A 23717-nucleotide genomic window follows, 5' to 3' on the forward strand; every position below is an offset into this window, starting at 1 on the left:
AAAGATGCTCATAATCGGTCCGTTGTGTGCGTTTTAAGAACAATAAACATCACCGAACTAAAAGGCTTTTAAATTGCAATTATGCGCTACAGCTAATAATAGTGTGTGTGTGTGTTTGTGTGTGTGTGTGTGTGTGTGTGTGTGTGTGTGTGTGTGTGTGTGTGTGTTTTATGACTAATCCATCTTATGCTTTCGCTTTGATCTCCCCATACACGATGTAAATCAATTGTGTCAGGCCAGTCAGCCCCCGAAGAATCAATTACGACACCCTCCCTCGCACGCTGTTCTACCGAGGCAATAAAAGTTTCAAATCACCTTACTCAATTACTGTGTTTTTTTTTTGGTTTTTGCTGGAAAAAGGGTGAGAATAAGACATTTCCCCGATTCTTGTTCCTCACGCAGCGACTAGACTTGGAGGCAAATAATGATTAAAATATTGAATGACCACACGCTGGTTTAGGGTTGTAGTTATGGGGGCCGGTTATCGTTCTCACATTCTGAAAATTCACCAATTCATCCCCCAAAGGGAGCAAACGGAAGGAAAAAAGAAGGGTCATTATTGTCCCCAGGTTTGTGGCTAGCTTTGTGCCGCACGCTTCAGCAAGCAAGTGATCACACACAAAAACACCTATGTGTATAAAAAGGCAGCAAACAGCCTTGTTAAGGAAATTTTGCCATACAGATTTGCATACCTTTAGGCGTTTTTAAGGAGTAAAATTTGTAAAATTGCGTATTTTGGCAGTTTTTATTCAAGAACTAGGAAAAATTTCTGATACACATCCTTTAAATATAGATAATTTTACTTCAATTAAATCGATGTAAAAGAAAAATAATAGGGAGGGAGATAAAATGCTTAATTTCTCGTTCCTTCTGTGCTTTATTTCGCCGAAGGTAAATACATAAGTAATTGTGGTCCTTCTAACAGACTTGCCGAGTTGATTGCATATTCCTGCTAGCTGAAAACATACTTATTTCCCTGGTGTTTTTTTTTTTTATAAAGAGCTTCCCAGTTTCGCTTCGTCATTAAAACTAAACTACTACAACCGCCGTCATATGCAAAACTAACTAAGAGGTATAAAAGGGTTCAAAAAAATGTTACCAAGGGAGTTAAGGGGAGAGAGAGAGAGACTAAAGTAAGCATATTCTTGTACGTCACTCCCTTTTGGAGTACAAAAAAAAAATATTCAAACTGCTCAACAAAGGAAAACAGCAAAAAGATAACCGTCAACTGCAGGTCCTTTACCTCGGGGGGGTTGTGTGTGTGTCTCGATCTGAAAATGACGGGTCAGTTATAACACCCGCCAACGATTGCCACTGTCAGAAATACCTCAAATTGCCAGTAGTGACGGGTGGTTGCAAGCGAAAAACAACGATTATTAGCTTAAAATTATGCTGAATGTGGCAGTTCATTGCTATATCGTCAAATCTATTTGTCTGGCAGGTTCTCAACAGCCGAAAAACGATCAAGTCACGTTTAGGTTCAGGCTAGACTAGGGACTGCTTCAGACATCTTCTAAAAAGTACTTTCACCTTCGAGAATATCCAATTGGCTAGAGCGGGCCGCCATTGCAAATCGATTTTTTACTGTTGTTGGTGCTACAATGCGCCATCATGCACCGCTACTGCTCTGGCTAATCCCCTTATAATTCTTTGGCTTCCTGCTATCCATCCACTGGTGCTAGACGGTCCCGATCAGTTCCGGAAGTTATAACCTCCCTCGCCCGGACCTAAATCGGCCAATTACCCAAGCCTAGCCCTATATGCTTGCGCGTTAGGTATGTCGTCACCGTCTCTCACACTCGTGAATGTCTCAATCCGTCGGCCTATGACCCCTCGCACGATGGTCGTGCGTTGTAACGTGGAATTCTTTGCTTTTCCTCTCCCCAAAGTTGGTGTCTCGGAACCCGGTACACGGTGGATTAACTTCATGCGGGGGCATCAGCACACCAACGAGGGTTTTTTTTATAGGCAAACATTTTCCTTTGCATTGGCATTACCATCTAAAACAATGCCTTAGATAACGTTACACACTGTTGAGGGTAAGAAAAGTGCACACGAATCGATGAGATCAATAACACGCATGATGGATCGCCCACTTTACAGTCAATTGAATTTTTCTCTGCATGTAAAATAAAGTTCTTCTCGTTAAAGTGGGGACGACGACACGTCCCTAGCGGTGCAACAGAGCAATACAGGAATGCTTTTTATTGGATACGATCCGCTCCAATTTTCCCTTCATTGGAAGAATCCAGAGTGGGACAGAGAGAATAGAAAAAAACCTTAATACAAAGTTCGAAATTTGGCACAAAAAATGGAGGACATTGAACACCTTTTCTTACTCTTATAGGATAATCTACATAAACGCACCCAATATCCCATAAGCAACGGTGGCAGCATACGAAGCATACGAGTCATGGTAGTTTCGGTAGGCATCGTATTTCTTCTCTACCCGGAAAGGATTCGTCTTTCTTGGAACGCAGGCGTTTAGACGACCGACCATTGCTTTATTGGAGGAAAGCTCGTCCGTCTCTAATGGTTATAGTAATTAGACAGCTCTTGTAATTGTACACCACTCCAGAGACGCCACCAAAAACCGCCTATTTTCTAAGCAGGTAAGGAAGACGTGAAGATAGAAGTTCAAGTTTTTGGGCATTTGAAAGGTGCCTGAAAGAAGCCATCCACTGAACCGCTTACGAGGCGCACAAGTCAAGCTCTAATGTGTCTGCATTAGGTACGAGCAATGTGTGGATTAATTTGCATTTTGAGGCGAAGGCTGGAAGGGTTTAGCTAATTTTCGTTTGCTTATATTGCAAGTTATAAAAACAATCCATTTTCTCTAATAAAACTTTAACTGAAAGAGCTCAATTGTCAATAAAAAAAAAAACACCCAAAAATGACTGCATCTCATTTAAAATAATAAAACAGTTTTCAAGACCCTTCAACTGACCAGCACACATCATTTACTAAAACATTCACTTCCGCTGAAGGTAGGAAAAAAGGACCAAACAAAAAAAAACTATTTGCGTGTAAGAAACACATTTGACTTGACCCTTGCGGTAACAAAAAAAAAAAAAAAACGAACTCGAAAAAAATACTGTCTGAGGTTCGAGACGCTTATCGGGTTCATTACATCCTGTCCTGGTGTGTCCGGTATACCACCATCACCACCATCCATCCATTTCGCTCCTTACCATTATGTGCATTTAGCTTATTTGATTAAAACCTAATTCAGCCATAAGGAGAGAGATCTTACTGTGATAAATAATTTACCCGCAGTGTGTCGAGCGGCAAGGGAGCTTTTTATGAAGTGAAAACTGTGGACAGAGACTGGGTAGAGTGCGCTTTGATGCCGTTTTGTGCGATGAAATAATAGCCCTTGATCATATCACTTCCGTTAAGGGAATTTTTTGGAGTAGAAAATTGACAGAAAAACAGAGGAAATATGTCTCTTGTCGTCGTCTTTACAATACTCAAGAGTCAGACATATCTATGTCCTAGAGTCCGGAGTATTAATTCTATTGCGGTTTCGTTTAATGTCTTTCTTCATCGTTCCCAGTTTCCGGGTGTTCAATGGACATTTCTTGTCATCCGGACAACAAATCTCACACACATGAATTTTGCAATAATGAGCTTCTCGTCGTCGGCGCTACCATCAAACATAATTCGATGTAATCTATCTAAAGAACCACATCCCAATGCAACGCGATAATAATGTGAACAAAAGAGAGGTCCCGCCACACATATCCATCCCTGGGACAATCGTAATTAATATGCGCGAATCTTGTTTCGTCCCTTTTTGGCAATAAAGGGACAGCAAGACATAAACCAAACCAACGAGAAAAAGGACCCTTTCGAAGCGTGCGTGTGTGTTATGAGAATCATCACCGCCGTTTGTTTCCGCATTAAAAACCATTGCGTTTGCATTTTTTCCTTAATTTTGTTTGCGCTGCACTTCACATAACACATTGGACATGGGAGCGAGAGTGAAAGAGAATAAAATAATTGTCAGCCAGGCACATTTCCGGCCAGCAATTCGGTAAACGAATAAATTGTCTGCACATTTTGTAACGGACAACACACACGACGGGCACGGGTAAGGATCTAATCAGCAGGAAGCAGGACACGCTTGAGCAGGAAGGAATTTTGTAAAGTGTTACCAGGGGTTCTCGCGGTTGGACAATAGACCGAGTCCCAGCCGCTGGTCAAGGATATGCAGGCGCAGGACACACGAAACGAAGCGATATCCGTAACGAATTGCAATGCTCTCATTGGCTTTTGACCAGACTAATTGATTTTGTGTTAGACAAGATATCCTGAGGTATATAGGACGGCTAATGGAAAATTGGAAAAGGATGCATTTTGTGGGTATTTCAATGTTGCCTAATTTGTCGTGAAAAATGTATACATCCACTAATGGATGAAATAGAAAATTTAAATACAGGGAATATGTATAATAATTCTAGACAACGACATCCGTGGCACGATTCTCTACCGGTCTTTTCGATTTCTTGACTTCGCGGATGCCATTGATATCGTTGGCAAGACGACAGCGAAAGTGTGTGAGGACTGAAACGTGAAGCAGCAAGAATTGGATTGATGATCAATGCGACGAAGACGAAATACCTGCTTGCCGGAGGCTCTGATCGTGATAGAGCCCGACTCGGAAGCAGAGTATCAGTTGACGGCGACAACCTCGAGGTGGTAGAGGAGTTCTGCTATCTTGGGACTGTCGTAACTTCAGATAATTATGTCAGCAGCGAAATCCTGAGACGCTTTGTGCAGGGGAATCGTGCCTACCACCAGAACCAGAAGACTTCCTATATGGCCTATATATCCATAAGACCTGTATGGCTACGAGACTTGGACCATCCGAGCGGAGGATGCACACGCTCTTGGCGTGTTTGTGCGACGCATCCTACGGACCATCTTCGGCGGTGTGTTCGAGCATGGAGTGTGGAGGAGAATTCTGACGCTGGCAAAGACCGGCAGCATACGAAGGATGGGCCATGTTATGAGGTTGCCGGACTCATGCCCCACCAAGAAGGTATTCTTCAGCGACCCCCAGTTCGGCACGAGGCGTCGGGGAGCACAGCGAGGCTGTCGGAGATCGGGTGCCTACATGGATGGGAAGCTGCAGCCAGGGATCGAGTTTATTTCATGCTCGTGCTCTTTAATTAAAATATGGGCGGCCTGGTTGTGCAGGCGATAACGTCGTCGGTCTTCAAACGGCAGGACCGGGATTCAAATCCCACCCGGACCGTTCCCCATAGTAAGGACTGACAGTCCAACTACGGTGGTAACAATTAGTCTTATAAACCAATCGATTGCCGACGTGACCTAGCAGGTCGTTAAGCCAAGAATAAGAATATCCGTGTTTGACCCGGATAAGGTAAAGAATTAGGCTGAAATGGGTTGTCATAACTGTTCTTTTTAACTTGCATAACAGATGGTGTGAACAAAACAGCGTTGAGCTGTCATATTAAGTAATAAATAAGAAAACTGAATACTTCTTTGGCTCTACAACTTCGAGAAGTCTCGGCCTGTCATTACTGGCTCTGTGCAACTTCGTTTTACCACTAGCCGGATAGTCGAGCGTATGAGAAATAGGTTCCGGACCGAATTTGATGCCCGGGACCATCCATATATAAATATTAGGGTCCAAAGAAGACTCTTTTTAGATTTTCCCACCATTTTTTAATTTGCTAGGAACGGTCCTGTTTCCTCTGACGGTATTTCCAAGCACATCAAAGTCCCCAAAATTCAGCATAGAAACATTAATCAAACCTAGTTCTGTCGCCTTCACCAAACTATAGAAGAAATCGATTCCCTTTTTATCCTTACAAAATAAACTTGAATTATTTGTGTGCGTGTTTATGCTTCCAAAGGTGCTAATTTGTATTCACATTCCTCCATGCCTTTTTTCAATTCAAAAAAATCATTTACCTTTCAATAAGCCCTCAAAAACTGAATTAAATTGTAAAAATGAACAAAAATCATACAAGGTGTGTCAAATTTCATTTATTTTAAATCAATCACTAATTTCCCAAACCCCATTTATTGCTATTATGGGCGAAGAATACAAAAATCAATTATTAGCTTCAATGTTTCAACCTCCCCCTTTACTGTGTAGCTAGCAGTCCTGGTAGATTCCTTCAGAAGGGAACAAAATAACACTTATAAACAAACCCAAAGAACAATGTTGAGCTCCCTTAACTTATTATTATACATCTTAAACTACCTCCACCTCGGAATAACACAGTTTTACCAGCTGAAAGGGAAAACCACCCCACCAAAAAATCGAATCCGAAAAGCTGTCAAAAACGCCGGTTACCATGGTACCGGTGCGGCTGTAAACAAGCGCTGGCCGGTAAAAAAAAAGCAACCTCGCGTGGAAAATGTGGTTCAATTGTAGAGAAAACCGGTCATTTTCCACGTGGCTATTTGAGGTTATGTTTCTTATCTTTTGCCTGGATAAGCGTTAGAAAATAGTGAAGATGCAGGAACAGGTATTAGGAGTAGAAGAATGGTACAGAATGAAAGGAAATTAAATTGTTTGCACAGCTTGTCAAACTCATTTGGGGAAATGGTTGCTTCTTGCTGGTTTATAACAATCTCAACAAAAGAAGGAGAATTTTCGTAGCAACTGTAATATTTTTAATTTAAAAAATATTTGCCTTTTGTAACACGTTTCTGCCGGGAGAGGGCGAGGATTGTAAACAGTTTCGCTACGCTACAATTAAATTCCTAATCGAGGGGAAAAACAAACACAATTTCACAGCGTGGAAAAACGAGCGGCCCCGTCATGTGCAGCTGTGTGCAACACTTTCCATCGAGGGAGATAAATTGAGTTTTAAATTATCATTAAAAAATCCAAGAGAAGAAATTATTTTGTATTCTACTTAAGTAAAAAAACACGCATAATTTAGTGATAAAAAATTATCGACATAATTAACTTCTTTATATAAACTACTGTTATTGAAAATCATAACATACGCGTGACCCACTTGAAAAGTGATCTATGCCGAAGACAATTGTTATGGCAATAAATACGACCCACCAGAACGTGGATGAGTCAAGCGCGAGACAGCAACACACACACACACACACACACACACGCATTTATTTGACGAACTCAGAAGCATAAAAAAACCCCGGGTCCAGAGACAAACGCTACATCATGTACACCTTTTCTCGTTATTCAACATATCGCGACCGCGGGCCTTGTACATGTGTGCGTATGTGCTGCTGGGCAATGCACATCGCAAACACCTTTCGGGCGCGCTCATGTGTGGTTGTGATCGAGGGGTTGAAGATCGCGATCACACTACCAACCACGGGGTGGGCCCGTGTGCCAACGGGGATGAATCATAACTGAGGGGAAGGAAATATTTATATTGAAGCTTCACCTAAACAAAGCATGATAATAAGTGATCAGAATAAAATATTGTATATTACACAATTTTACAAGCGTCCAACCAAGAGCCACATAAAAAAGCATAAAGCAAGTGTTTACGCACACTAGCAAACACATTACTGACACGCGCGATCCACGCCCTTTCGGTTCTGGGCGGCTTTTTTCGTTGTTTGGTTTGGTTTCGGTAGAAAAGCCCCGTGTTGTTCGGGGATGATCTTTCCATCATCACCCAACGCAACAGGTGTGCGTGTGTATGTGCTGGTGTGACGAGGAAAATGACAGAAAAAGGGAAACCAACCATAGAAGAAGGATCGAAGTAGGTGTTTGTGAGGCGTTAAAAGAATTTTGAAAAGTCAACGACTACTGGATAGACTCAGAGGGTTCGTTGCTTTTCGCCCGCATGTACAGGTGTAGTTCTTTGATAAGAGGGCACACGCATTTTCATTTGCTTTTGCGCTGAACTGTAAATACTGAAGCCATTTTTTTGTCCATGGTAGTTTCTACGGAATCGCTCTAATATATTTCTGTTAAAAAGACAGCTTGTAAAAACTACAGCAAGAAATTAGCTTCTCCACCGATCTTGCCTTACAAAACTACCTCGCACACGCACACATCCAAACATCGCTTTGCAGCATTCCTTCGCTTACCTGTTTTCTCGATGTGGCTCGAAGATCGCGCCCGCTAAAGGTACACCGTTCCGCGAACTTACACCAACACACGCACACACAGAGGCAGACGCGATCGCCACGAGATCACCACAAGCGGCAACACCCAACTTTTTGTTTTAGGGAAATCTTCACACACACGGGACAAAGGCACTTATTTTTCACATGAAAATCGTGCCAAAAGCACGCCACATATTGTGCAGAGATTTGTATGAAAAGCTTTTCACAATGGGACAAACACTTTGCTCGGTGACTGCACTAGAATCACACTCTGCCCCTTAACTCTGTTAGGCCGCGACGTACACACAATTACGCTACCGAAAGAACGATGTCGGACGGACAATCCACACTGGAAAGGTTGCTGCTGTTTGGCTTTAATACAATTATCCAAACGGTCAAAAGATCACGGTGGGCCGCCGTCTTCGTGGATGATGATGGGTCAATTTTGTTGCTTACTTTGGGGCGTCGTCGCGCATATTCGGGCACCCCCTCACGCACACGTACGCACAGAGAGACACCCAAAATTAGGGGGATTAATTTCACAGCACAAAGGATGCACTTTTCGCACTGTAAAAACATACACAGGTGCGGATTGTGACTTTGTGACCCGCTATGTAAGCTACAATGTAGTGCAATCAGCGTATGCACCACTCCCTTTCGCACGCACACACACTCTCGACCACTTCACTCACGTCCCATAATAATATAGTGCAGATGGATTCTTTACACTCAAGGACACACTAAATACACGAAGAGAAAAGAACTAAGGTCTAGAATGATGCAGGAACGCTCCTTTGGAAAGGACTATCACGCGTCCTGCGGTTTAACGAAAGCGCACCCTGATGACGACGGCGAGCTGCGTACGTCCGAGCTGCTTAACGAACGGATCACGAATGAGCGAGCATCTCCGCTACATCGCTTGAGAGAGTGCGTGTTGTGTGGAAGAAAGAGAGAGAAAATACTCTTGCTCAGGGGTAGGCAGCCCGGTGGAGCGTTTAAGGGAATTTAAAATTTTCGAGGTACTCTGTTAAACTGAAACAGTGTTTACATAATTGGAATATAATTAAGAAACAATTTCTGTTTGAGTGCAAAGAAAAATAACTGTTTTTAAGGGTGTAAATTTAAACAGTCGTTCAAGTTGTCCACTCCTGACCTTATGCTGGGAGAGATTTTAAACGAATATTTTCGTTAAGTTCAAAATAACAGAGAGAGAGAGAGAGAGATCATCGCAAATTCTCTCACGTACACGAGGCGGTGCTGTTGTTACGCCGCATTTACACGTGCGAATTTATTGATACACCTTGGTTAACGTAGAATATGGAAATTGTTAGCTTTTCAATTAATAAAACATTATTTTAAAATTATGGTCAAATAAGTATGTAACCATTTTACTTAAGTAAAGTGAATAGCTTGCTCGTTATGAGCTCGTTAACAGTACTTTGAAGAGTCGATTGGAGTACATTAACGAGTAGCAGGATTTTCGATATGAATTTTAAACCGAAATCAATAAACAACTGATTTTTTCTTAATTCTGAATGAAAATTTTTGTTAAAAATAATTAGGGCAGCCACGGGCCGCAGGAATTATCAAACTGTTGAAATCGATGCGAAACTGTCGAAAAATATCAAAATTATGGTTTCAGCTTTTCGTCCGTTTTCTCCGTAGTCTAAAACATGTTAATATTGTGTTTAAAAATATTAAAAAATATGGAAACATGTGTTTTTTTTTTTCAGAACTATATGGAAACCTGTTAAGGAACGAAAACGGAAGCGGAACGAAAACAAAAATAACTGGGAGACCGTTGAAAAACCTTAGGACGTTACGAAAAATATACGGGAAAGCGTCAAACCATCCTGCAACCGCCCAAAAAACTTTGCAACGAAAACAAAAACTTTCTATTTAGACTCTATTTAGAAAGGATTGGCAATAGCATCAGTCACCGTTAAAATAAATAAGCGTTTAAATTAAAAAAAAAAAACATAAACGGTGTTAAAATTTCTGTATAAATTAAATTACGAAATACTTAACCAACAAAGTGTCTTTTTTTGTCATCATGGCCACAAACCGCATTTATTTGCCGGCCCGCAAAGAACCGCGCTGTACATTTGAGATATTTTTAAAGGGGAAAAATAAAGAAACAAACGCATCGCATTTGATTTATTTGTTCGCTAATTTTAGTACTTTTTTTTTACTTAGAAATAGTTTAACATTGTCGTATTTACGATGTTATTCAAAAAAGATTGCCCCTTCCGAAAAGAGGGCGTGCGGTGTGTCGGTTTGTGTGTGTATGTGTAATGTATGTGTCAAAATTGCAGTTTTCATATGTAGATCCTTTTGGTTTGTATTCCTCATTGTTATTTGCTTATCAAGCTTTGTTGTTTTGTTTTCTTGTTCTGTGTTCACTGAATCGTCAATTAATTGTTTCAAACAGATAATTTTGGTTGATTTCAAGAGACGCATCCGTGTTTCAACAAAACACACGCGTTTCAACAAAACACAAACATGCCAAAAAGTATGTATTTTTCTCTTTTTAACTGTAATTTAAAAAATACAGAGCTGTTTGTAAGTTTAAGTTAAACACTATTTTCATCAAACTCGAATCAATTTTTGGTTAAAGTGTTATCTAAATCATCCGAAAGAGAAGAAAGACACAAGAAAAAGGAAAATGTTTGCATCAGAAACAAACCTACGCTATATCCGGAAAAGTTTAATGTAAAAGATAGAAACAAATATAAAACCAAAACAAAACACTCAGCTGGAAGTGTTCAACATGAACGTTTCTCGCGTGAATTAAACTGTTTTTCATCATCGTCGGTTACGCTATCGTCTGGTTTTGCTTTACCTTTCTTTTATTTGCTTGCTACGCTATCTACTTATTAAGAAATCGAGGTCTTTATGTAGATAATTTGCTACAAAACGAATGCAGTTGAAGTTGAAAAAGGTAAAGAGTAACAAAAAAATTTACAGCAAAAGAGACATTAGTGTGTATTCCTTTCTAGTGTTGTGATTTTAAAAGTTTGTTTCGATAGTCTACACGTTTCTACCTTTGAATTCAACAATGCTACAGTGCTTTTCCATCGTTCTATCTCTTATTTCAGGCTAATGTTTTCGAAACAGTTTTAATTTTCAGAGCACTCTATTTTATTTATTGTAAGTGTAAGAATACACACTCTTATATGCTTTAACGTAATTGTTAAAAAAAAAACAACAAAAAACCCACACTTGCACAATAGAAAAATTAAACTTTCTACTCGAAATAAGATCGTTTCTGTGCATTTAAAAATTTCTTCATTAAATTAAAGAAACGAACAAAGGAAACCATAAGTACACATTTTTCTTTTGTCATGCCAAACGATCAAAGTTGATATGCCCGTCACCCTTCTTATACTTGCAGCACACGTCGGGTTGTAAAGCGAGGAAGGTTGGTTGGAGTTGGTCGTTGCAGGTCACCACAACAGTGTGCGTGTATGTGTAACTTGCGAGGGGGGGTTGAAATTTTGCTTCAATTTACTCGGTTGTAGCTTTAGAGCTTTTTATGTACAGGGTTTTGTGGTGCAGGCGACGGTGGTGACGACGGTTGCCAGTGGTGAGGAGCATCACTTCTTTAGCTTTTCCCTGTTGGGAAGAGAATTGATTGCGGAAACCAAAACCAGGCCACGGGAAAAGGTGGAAAAAAAGAAAAAAATGCATAAGTTTATAAAAAATAAATAAAAAAAACCAGAGCATGATAAAAAATAAGTGGATGAAACATAAGAAACGTTAGTAACACGAAAAGAAGGAAATAAAAAATGAAAAACATAACAATAGAAGAGTGAAAAAGAAAATGCGTTAAAATGCGATTTGATTATCATTTATCAAACAATACATTCAAAGCATTCTAACATTAGATTCACGCACACACGCACACATTCACACCTTACAGACACACCAAGAAAAAACATATACACACACACACCAGCACGCACAGATGCAGGCAATACCGGAACAGGGAACTTATTTTAAATCAACTGGTTTTTGTTTTATTGGTCAAACATTATACATAATAACAATATCTGGTAGTTTCTTCTTCTCTTGTTTTCTTCTTCATTCTTCTTCTGTGCTTTACCATTCCCTCTCTCTCTCTCTCTCTTTTATTCATCCATTTGCTTAATGGAATTTCCATCCATCCAACACACACGGCACATCCATCCACAGTTCCAGTACACCACACATTCTTTTTATCTTTTCTTTCTCGCCCACTATTTCTTATTTTCCCCATCTCTCTTGATGTTCAACTCTTGGTTGGTTTGGTTGTTGTTTTTCATTTCTTGTTGCTTGTATCTTGGTAAGTTTTTTTTGTATGTGTTTCATTTTTCTTCTATTCTCTCCCTTTTTCGCGTTCTTTTACGTGAGTGTTTTGTGTAAGTTTGTGTTTTTGCGTGTTTGCTTTTTTTTCTGCTTTGTTCAATGCTTGTATTCCATTTTGTTAATTGTTAATGTTTTCCTACAGTTTTTTTGTTTTCTTATTCTTCTTCTTTTGTTGTTTTTTAAATATTTTTGTGTCATTCTCTTCTTCGTGTGTGTAGTTCTTTTTGTTTTGTTGTTCTTTATATTACTTTATTCTTTTTCTTCTTATTTTGGTTTAGCTATTCGTACCGTTCTTACACGTACGTGCAGCAATCGTGCATCTTTTCTTCCACATTGTATGAGTGTGTGTGTTGTTTAATTCTAACTTTAGTTGTTTTTTTTTGGTTTGTTCTTTTTTGTGGTTTTTACCCTTTTTCTTTATTTTAGTCTCGCATTTATACACTTACACGCGCCGTTTTCTCTTCGCAAACAATTTTCGATTTCCGTTTTCTGTTTGCGATATGGTGGGGCGCTTTATTTTTATCCTCTTTTTCGAATTTTTGCTTCCTTTTTGCTTTGTATAACGTATTACGTTTAATGCCTAATGTTTTTGTTTTTGGTGTGCTTATGCGCTGAAGAGAGCAGCTTTTGTGAAGTGGAAGTGGGCGCCGTGTTTGTGTGTGTTTTAAGTGAGATTTTTCTGAATGAGTGAAGTTTTGGTGATTTACAAGTCGATTTTAACTTTGCATGATGGATTTGGAGCGTTTTTATAATTCCACACATCGGTTTTTTTTACGATTTTTTTTTCTTCTGTTGGCAAATGAAATCAGTTCACCCTCGCTTACTGCCCTCAGGGATGTTTGAATGATATATTCAATATAGAGCTAAAGTTAAAACACAACTTCTTTCACTTTAGTGAATGCTTCAAATGAACGAGTGTCATAAACATAATCAATACTTCCAATACGCAATAATACACTCCCGCTTGCGTGGCAGAGAATCGTAATTATTAACCGCTTTAAACATACTCTTAATAGCTTAGGTGGTAATCAACAATGGTGGTTACAGTGATACAAATAAATAGTGAAAAAAATGTATCTGCCTTTTTGATTTTGTTTGTTTTATTTTGTTATAATAATTAGAACGCTTCAAGATTGGCGCGCCGAACCGAAAATGGCAAGAGTCGATCTTGTGTAACAATTAAATATGTTTTCATCAATAATTCAACACCACTCTCTACGCGTGAAACGAATATCTCTTTTGCTCTGGTAACGAGGATTCAATTCTGTTTTTTTTATCTGTTTACTCGGCACAACACAACACAAACTGGCTCACGAGCTCCTTTGGCGTGAGCTAGAATTTAATTATATATCAGTTAACATAACTACAGTACTTTTTTTTCCCCCATGCGAAGTTTCAACTCCTATCATGGATTGTTTGTCCAAAATTATAGCGCGGCAAATATATTATTCCTCTTTCGTTCTTTGACTTCTTCTAGAAGGGGTTCTTGCTAATTTGTTTGTCGTTTAGCATCCATTTTTACAAAATTAAAAGCATGGCTTTCTGGAGTTTTAAGTTGCTTTTGTTCTTTCAATTTGGAAAATTTGAGAATGGGGGTGCTTCAGCAAAACATCCATTATTGTTTGCGATTTATTCTATATAACTCTACCATGATACGTTTTAAAGTGCAGCTAAACTTGGTTTTTGTTGTTGAAAATGTACGAGTGATTGCGTGTGTGTGTGTGTGTGTGTGTGTGTGTGTGTGTTTGTGATACGAAAAGACACCGTTTGATAAATGATTTGTAAAAACCCTGACAAGACCACTGTACTGCCTAATGAACGCTGAGAAACAAGCCCTCAGGTCACAGTGTGCGGGAAGGGGGTTGAGAGCGAGAGAGAGAGAGAGAGTTTGTGAAAATGTAAAATTTTCCTTTTCTTTTGCTGCTTGGAATTTATCAATTATCAGAAACATTTAGCGATAAGAAGTATTGCAAAAATTCAATACCTTCTTCTAAAGCTGCACACACGCGTGAGTCTACAGCACTTTTTCTCTTTGTGTGTTTGCTTCTCCTGTATGGGTTTATTATTTTTTCTTCTTCGTTTACCACCTTTCAAAGAGGAACATTGGAGTACTTTTTTTTTAGTGTGTCTGTGTGTGTTTTTTAATGTTTTTCTCGCTTCTCTTAATTTTTTTTTCTCTTTTTATTTTATACTAGAATTTTACTTTAAATGCGTATATTTGCTTTAGTCTTTCGAACTGGAAACATTGGAGCTTTTTGAGGAGTGGAGTGGGGGGAGGGGATGTCAAATGGGAGGCTGCCATTTTGTTCTTTTTAAAAGAGATGGCCAATCATATCCAGCTTGGTGTCTTATTATTATGCGTGTGTATGATGTGAGAGAAGAGCGAGATTTTTTTTTTGTCTTGTGAACGATTGTGCAAATGTGATGTAGTAAATGTTCATTTATGCTCTTTTTTTTGTTCTCTTTTGTTGATAATTTTTTGCAGTAAAAGGTGCATGAAACGTGATAAAGTTGAGTGAAAATGTTCGTCGTCGTTTGTGAGAGATGTAGTTTTGCAGATTGAAAACAGTAAATTAAATCATGTAGTCTGTCATTAAACGAGACAAATCTGATCGTAAGATTGTGCATTTCAATTGGGCATTGAATTGAAATCAACAAAATCCTGTATTATTGTATTTCATACTTTTTTTTGGTGGATTAAAATACTCCTTTCTATTTATTTTATTAATTAAAGAACACATGTGTATTGTGCCGCAACTGAAATGGATTTAAATTTGCTTGAACATTTTAAATTTTGTAGCTTTAAAACTTGTACGTGCTAGTTTTAACTATGCTCGCTTTATTTCTTTTTTGCTGTTTTTGATCTGCATCTTCCGTATCGGTTGTGTGTTTTGTTTTCGTCTGTAGTTTTATTTTACGTTTCTCTTTCTCTGCCGCTCTGTCCCCTCAATTGCTTTCGCCAGCGCTGCTTCATTTAGTACAATAACCGTATTCATTCTCCACCAGCTTTCCGTTTAATGCATAATAATGCGTATTTTTGTTTGCAAATATTTTATTTAAGATATCTACAGTTCTGTGATCGTACGTTGCATATCTCACACAATTTGGTGATATTTGTTTTGCTTTTTTGTTTTTGTTTCCTCTTCTGCTGAACCGTACACGAGAAGCAAAAACGGAAGAAAAGAGCGAATAAATGTGCCCCATACTGCAATTGCAAAAATAAAAATAACAAACAATCTGACTCTGGTTGGTTAAACATAAAGAAAAAAGACAGTAATTGTGTCTAAATTTTAGTTGAATTGTAGCAGAAAGTTGTAATACTTAGACAAATTAATAAATTAAATCAAACCCCTGCAACAGTATCCACTAAGCAGAAACGTATAGCAGAGCATGAGTAAACCACAAAAAAACCTAACAACGAGTAAAAATTTTAACACATGTCTGTTTTACTTCTGCTTTTTTTGTTTGTTTATCCGCTTTTTTCAAACTACCATTATTGCAATACGAAAGGCTATGAACACGAAGTCTTCATTCGCTTCTTTTGATAATTGCGCGCGCGCGCCTAAACGGTTACGCGCGGACACACGCGGCCGAACGCACGTGCACGCCTGTTTCCGTTACGGCTTTTTATTCCGTATCGATCTCGCACGCTACTACTGAAATACATTACCTTCTCGAGCTATTATTTGCTTACTAACTTTTTTTAGTATCTTTCATTATCTCTTTTCCATTCCATTCGTCCTATATCAAGTAAAAACGAAATTATCGGCTTACTCTTCTTATCTGCGCTTATAATTATATTTATCTGTTTTCTTCCCTACTCTTTTTCTCATTGAGTTTCTTCTTTAATTTGTTGTTGTTGCTTTTTGCTCTGTTTCTACTTACACAGCGGATTTTCTTTTGCACAGCGCGGTTTGGGCGACGCAAAGGTTTTTTTGTTGTTGTTGTATTCGAAATGTAGATTTAAATCTACATTTAGAAGAGATTTAATCGCCCCCCTCGCCCGCTTCTCTTTTATCTTAGAATTTAAGTTGTGTGTACATTACAAGATTCTTGTTTTTTGTTTTTCGTTCATATATTTACTCATTTGATAAGGCGACTAGTAAACAAATTCTTGCTGTTTTGTTTTAATTTTATTTTCCCATGCATCCGCACTTTGCATCGGGGGAGGGTGGGGGTTTAACGGGGTGGAGTTTTTGGTAGGATGTGTGTTTGTGGATTTTTCAAATGGAAATGACAAACGAAAAACACTTCATGAGAGGTATGGTAATAGCAAAATATTGATTTCAAATTCTTTTCGGCAATGTTTTTTTCTTTCTATCCTTTCAAAAGCTGCTGAATGAAGAATTTCTTCGTCAAAATTTAACTAATACACATCGAATCATATCAATTTCCATAATTATTAGCTAGATCGTTTTAGTATTTTGTATGCCCGCTTTGCTTTCCTTTTTGCGCTAAAATTTCGATTATTTAAATTTGTGTTAGAAAAATAAATCCACTTTCAAGTAGTAGTTGAATTCCTTTTTAAGCCCTACATATGTACCGTCCTACTATAACTGCGCTCGTACAAATGTGCTTCGAAGTGTAAGCGGCTGCTGCTGCTGAAGTGGTACAGTAGTGGTTCAACTGGCACTGGAGTGTTACTTCGAGCAAAGATGGGTGTATGATTGTGTGTTTTAGTTTTAATCAGCTTGTTACTTTACCGTTACGCTCATACGCATGCTGCTTATTTGTTCGTTAATGCATTAATTTAGGTTCCTACTGTCAGTGGTTTGCACTAAAACTACACGCTATAACCCGGTGCCTACCCGCATCTTTCATGCTACGACGAAGAAAGATGAAAACGACGTCTTCTCCTAGCCCTTACGCGATAGATAAACGATAACGAGACACTGAGAGGGCAAAAAAAAATGTCGAAACAGAAAATAAAAACCGAACGACAAATACTACGGAGAAACGTATTGTTTTGCAAATTTTCTCGCATCAACAAGTGTGAGTTTACTTCACTCGGATGAGCAACGCTAGAATGTGATTCACTTTTAATGCTCCCTAAAGTATGCAATCATAGTGTAAAGGAGACTATTTGGGACATTATTTGGTCCTTACTAGTCGCAGAGTGTTGCATGATGATTGAAAACTATGTATTGCATAATTTTAGGCGCACACGTTCAAAAAACCTCTCAGTGTTGTGCACACCGTTGAGTGAAGTAACACACCTGTTCACACTGCCTTTTCTTAGCAGTTAATCCTTACATTGCTTTCCGCACAAGACCGAGAGCCTCACAAATAAATCTGACCTTGACTCACAAATAATTCTGTCTATTGCAACTATCGTAATTATTCGAATCGTTCGCTCGATTCTCTCCATATGGTTCATTCATTTTTATTAATAATTTTCTAAATTATTTTGCTTTGTTTTATTCTATCCTTTCTTATTCTTTTCTCCCTTGTATTTGCTTGGTTTTATTATTATTATTATTATTTTACAATATGTACAGAAGTGCAAAAGCATGTGTAGACGAACTTCCCGTTGGGGCTGGCTTGCTGACGTCTGTTTGCTAATGATCGAAATCAATTTTATAACCTTTAATTCGCTTTGACGTTTGTCAACCTCCCTCTCTTTCCCTCTCTCCCCCCAAATCCATGGGAGGATGGTTGTTGCTCACCGGCGCGATTATCGTTTACATTGGGATGCTTTTATTTTTATATCTTGTTACATTTCCTGCAGCATCGCAACAAATTGTCGAAAAACGGAAACGATACAGTACAAAATACTTTCTTTATGCGATTGCGATTTGTTTATGTGTGTGGGTGAGTGTGTTCTTGTTAGTCCTTTTTCCTTATTAGGTAAGGAAATGATCGCTTTAACCACTTTTGTTTAAATCGTAGCATTTTGCTTGCTTTATGGGTTTTTTGTACGGGAATACTGGAGCATTGGTGTAACCTCCCTCTTTCTCTCGAAACGTTTTCTTTATTTTATAAGTTCCTTTTTGTTTAAAATGCTTTTCACTACAGCAATATCGTTCTACGTGAAATTGTTTTCCCTTGTTTTGTATAACTATAGTACAATGGGCTCGGAGAGGTGAAGTTGGATGATAAAAAGAAAGGGACGATTTTAGACGAAAAAATACGAGATAGATAACGTCATGATATTTCTATGACAATATTTAACGTAATTTTCGAAATTGTTGTTCCATATAAGATGGATATTAAAATATAAAAAAGTATTAAATGAATATATTAAAAAAAACGACAATAGGGCGAAGTGCCGTGATAGTCAATAACATATAAATAACAAAAGGAATATAAACCAAGAATTAATAAGCATTTTTTTAAACTAAACTGAATTCATTTCCCTGTTCACCGGCGGATGGAAAAAAGCGTAGTCTTCTCTCGTTCACTAGTGTGTTAAAGCATGACCGCGTTCCATTATTCTTATCGTTTCACAATCATTTCAGTTATCTAAATATAGTTGAAATAGTAGTAGTAATAGTAGTTAGAGTAGTAGTTTTTGTTGTTGTTGTGTCGTGTAGAATATTGATAGCAGCAGCAACAGCAACAGCAGCAGTAAGTTAGTAGCCACTGTGTGAATGCCACTGCTATGAAGGACAAGTGATGTAAAGCTATCGATTTCATCGTTTTTTTTTTCGATCAGGAAATAGGGAAGAGTTTTAGTAGGGAATAAGGGGGGAAAGAAGTAGAGAGGAGAAGGGTGAGGCTTACTTTTCTTAGCTTTCCGCTTACTAAACCGGTACCCATAATCTAGGCCTCTTTAGTGGCTTGTTTAGCGCATTTTTCCTATCCGCTTTTTCCGATGATTAATTCAACATTCGCGTACACATACAGACACACACACAGATCAAGAACGAGAAAATGTGTGAATGATGTGCTAATGATGGTGTGATTCAGTAAACGCACTCTTGCTGTAAAACGGTGTTCCTTAAACGTTCGAACAATTTGCCTTTAAAGCGAGCATTGGGCGCGACTATGCTCGCTCGCAAATAATGTCGGTTTACTTATCTGTAGAAGAGGGTCGTTGGTGGTGGCATTTACAGGCTTTTATCATGCGTCAGAAGTATGTGGTCAGTAGATCTGCTTTTATACCTTCAAAATGTACTTCTATTTTGTTAAGAAAAGAAGCAATTTTTTTTAAATGAAAAAAAAAGAGATCTACTGACTCTTACTTCTAAGCTTCCTCCAAAAAAATCCTGCATAAATCTATTATTCCTTCTACCGGCGCGTCCTGCATCGTGTGAACAACTTGCGACTCTTCTTCTCGTGTAAAGCACAGTTCAGAGCAGGAGCAGAGCTTGTTCGGGTTTATCTACTATACATTATGTACTATTTTTATACTCTCGAGGTGCAAAAACCGTTTTTGCGCTCCCCAGGATCAAAGTCAAAATGGGAGAATAGTTGCATCCGGGGGATAACGGATACGAAAATAATGTCGTTTGAACCTTTTTTACTGCTTTAAACAATAGTTATTTCCATGATTAACACACATCGGATAATCGCACGCAATCTTTCCTTTTACGTGCGTTGATCACGCCCTGGTTCTGCCTGTTTACAGTAGTTTTTACACACAATATAAGCCTTATGGTTCTCTTGTTGTATTTCCTCCTTGTCAGTTTGCTTAACGATTTCGCACACTTTTGTGTGTTTCTTTTTGAGTGTGTATGTGTGTGTTTGTTTGAGGGTAAGGATAAGGTAACGCCTTATCTCGCTTTCTCGCTCGCTCGCTCCGTTCTCGCTTTGTGGTGGGATTCAATATAAACTTCAATTGGTTTTGTTCATTCAAATGTACTAGAGGTTTCGAAAGCCATTACACGCACATGCACATACACACACACACACACACACACACACACATTCACCCGGGATGATGATCGTTCGCATCTTCACATACTCTTGGCAGCATGGTCACGCACAAACAGATCCTTCGGCAAGGGTCCTGCGGAATACGCGCAGGAACAGTTGTTGTTTGTGATGGTGAGAAAATGTTGAGATGCTCGTGTGTGCGCGGATGTGTGTGTGTGTATGTGTGTTTGTGGGGTATGGTTTAAGAGAATCTCATCGTCATATTTATACACTACACACTAATGCTTCCGTTTTAAATGTCTAAGGTTCGAACCGTGTCCTTCTTCCGGGATTGCGGAGACCGATTGCTGCTGCTGGCTGCCGTTTTTCATTCATTAATAGCATCGATTTATTTTATTCGTATGTTATGTTGGTTTTGTTTTCTCATTTATTTATTTACCACCTCTCATTGATTGTGATGTGGTTGTGTTCTCTGTGTTTTTTTTTCTCTCTCTCTAATATTGAATTCGTTTCTATATAGCAGCGTCATACGTTTTTTTGTTTATCTTTCTTCTTTTATTTCACACTTTTTCCGTTTTCGTTTCGCAAACGGTTTGTTTAAATTATTTTACTCTATTCTCAAAAGTACCGGTATCTATCCGCAGAGTTGTTTTATTGGTGAATTGAGAGTGTTTGTGTGTGTTTTTGTTAAATAGTTAGAACGTGTGATTTGTGTCTGTCTGTTCGTTTAGCAGTTTTAGCCTTCGTACGATCGCATCTCGACTCATTTTTTTCCGGCTAGAATTTTATTCGGCTTTTTAAGCTTCGTTTAATTCTTCGAAAACTGAGCATCCTTGATTACTCGGTCAACAATTCTGATTTATTTTTTGGTTTTGATTCCGATCACCTCGATCGTCTTACAGAGCTAGACTTATCATTAGTTGTAATTTCGGGAAGTTTTTCGCCTTCTCCTGTGTGTTTTGTTGTTTTTTTTCGGAGGCAATCCACGTATGACAAACACGTATTTTTGTACAAGACAAATACCACATTACGCACACGTACACGTTTACACAGAAAACACATTGAGGTAAATACAAGATGTGAACAGTAGAGTTGAGGTTTTTGGGTTTTTTTAAACCCCCGGGAGATGATCGTTCACAGCCATGTGTGTGTGTAATATAATGAATGTTGTTTTGGCACGATGAGGCCAAGAAGAATGTGTAAATGTGTAAAGAAAGGAACGCAATGCATCATCGTGTTATTTAGTTCAATCAAAATTGGGAAAAGAGAAAGAAAGGGAGAGAGAGAGAGAGAAAATGCGTAAATTTTCAATCATTGCGAAGGCATTTTTATTCATTAAAAAAGAGGTGGAAGAAGAAGAGTGATGCTAACTAAGAAATAAAAACATGCTACCGGAAACATGGCTTTTGCTATTTTAAAATGTGTTAATTTTACGGGAGTTTTCTTTAGAAGCAAGACAGGCAAGAAGCAGACAAAATATGCCCCTAAAGTCGCACTTAAAGAGAAAACCCCGCCAGGCGTAAAGGGGATGGTGATTAAGAAATAAATAAGGCAAGTCTCTCTTATTGCTGGTAGAAAATTATAACACGATCGTACATAATAACTAGGCGCTACCGCAATCATGCACATGAGTTGTGTTTGAGTTCGTTTTTGGGGAGGATGATTATGTGGGGTGCAACAGGTGCGAAAACAAAAATCCGCATGTCTAAAATCAGCTACGAGATACGATGGAATATACGTCTTTTACACCAAAAAAACACAATTTTCTAACTATGTCCATTTCAAATAAACAATTTTGGCAATTTTAATATTGAAAAGAATATAATTCATTTACAAGTCCAATTATATTCTTTATCTGACATTGAATATTGTGTAATACATGCAGACGCTTGTGTTTCGACCTAGTATAGCTCCAGTAATAGGTATGGTGAAAGTATGTGCAACCGTTGATGTATGAAGTATATTTCTTTCCATTAAGAGTGTTGGTGTTGGCGCCATACTGTAAATAATAATACCATACACGAACACTACAACATAATCGCCAAAATGTTACTTATGTTAGGCTTTGCCATTGGGGTGCAGATTTAGCTAAAGAAATCGTACAACATTTTTAGTGAACATGGCATTCAAAGCATGAAAATGGGTCTTCCTCTACTCGATAGTATCATCCATCATAATGAAATTGGAAATTCTAACTATTTACGATTGTACTATCTGCCCGTAGTGAGGATTGACCAACCAACTACGTGGTATCGGCAGTCTAGAAAGCCATTTCGATGGCCGGCATGACCTTAGAGGTCGTTAAGCCAAGAAGAAGAACTATTTGCCGTTAGTTGTACACTCTAAAATTTGTTTCGTGGGTGTAAAATTAATTTCATACTCGAAAAACAAAATTCAATTCACTCCGTAGATACTGTTAGAAGAAAACATGTGTTTTTTTTATTGAGATTCTAATCATTACTAAATACAGCTCGGTGCGTTTTTGATCATACCCTCCGCATTATTTTTTTTATTTGCTTCTCTATGTAGTTTTTCTCCTTGTTTCGCGCTTTCCGTTTTTTTAAATACTGACATTACTAACAAATTTCAACAACAGGGTCGGTATCGGCAACAATCTGCACATGGTCGTATGGTCGATAAGGCTAACTACTATTCGCTGCGCGTCTAATATATGCTTTCTCTAAATGAAGTTATTGATAAACGGATGAAAACAACAAAAAACGCAAGGAAAAAAGGGAGAGGAAAACAAAGAAATGTCTACAAACTATAATATTATTTTCTTCATCATGATATACCGCCTAACTCTTCATCCGGAGGAACGAACGTTTTCCTTTTTTTTGGGCCGTTTGGGGTGACATAATTGCTAATTCTGTTCTCTAATGTCTCTCTTCCTGGCTAGTTGCAATGTTCAAGAGAAGAAATAAAAAATAGCAAGAAACGACTAGCTAGACGCGATGACTCCAAATAAAGAGAGGATGGTTAGAATAGCTGGCTTGTTGGAAATAATCTGAAACGCTTATGTGCACAATAAGGTGGAAAAGGTTCGCGAGCGTGCGCACGACAACAGCTCAGTATTGCCAAGCGTGTAGTTAAGTAAGTAATCTGGTAGCCCTGTACAAAATCTAACCACTTGGTGTACGCTTTGGGGGAAAAAAGGTGAAAAAAGTGAAACTGCTGCAGTTGCTGATGTTCGGCGGCGAATGGTCGTGTGTGTGTGTGTGTGTGTTCCTATGTTGAACACAGGTTAATCGTATTTCACTTATGTTGCTATATAATTATCACGCGCGATAAGATTTTTTTTAAAGAAAGAAACAATGTTAATGTACACCGACGTTCAAAAGGAAGCAGAAAAACACCACCCAAAATATCCATCCGGACGATTTTCGAGGAGCGTTTTGTTTAAGTTTTTACAAAGTTTACGATAAAAAGAAAAAAAGGCTTCAAATGCGCGAATTGTACACGCGCGCGCGCCC

At 38.5% G+C, this 23717-nt stretch overlaps 1 protein-coding gene across 1 annotated transcript in view; it reads left to right on the forward strand.

The window, feature by feature from the left end:
* Nucleotides 1-23717, forward strand: part of LOC126564886 (geranylgeranyl transferase type-1 subunit beta) — a 322137-nt gene that overhangs the window by 29569 nt on the left and 268851 nt on the right. The gene's annotated exons all lie outside the window — the stretch shown is intronic.

This window comes from Anopheles maculipalpis, chromosome 3RL (assembly GCF_943734695.1).
Source record: "Anopheles maculipalpis chromosome 3RL, idAnoMacuDA_375_x, whole genome shotgun sequence".
NCBI classification, from domain to species: Eukaryota; Metazoa; Arthropoda; class Insecta; order Diptera; family Culicidae; genus Anopheles; species Anopheles maculipalpis.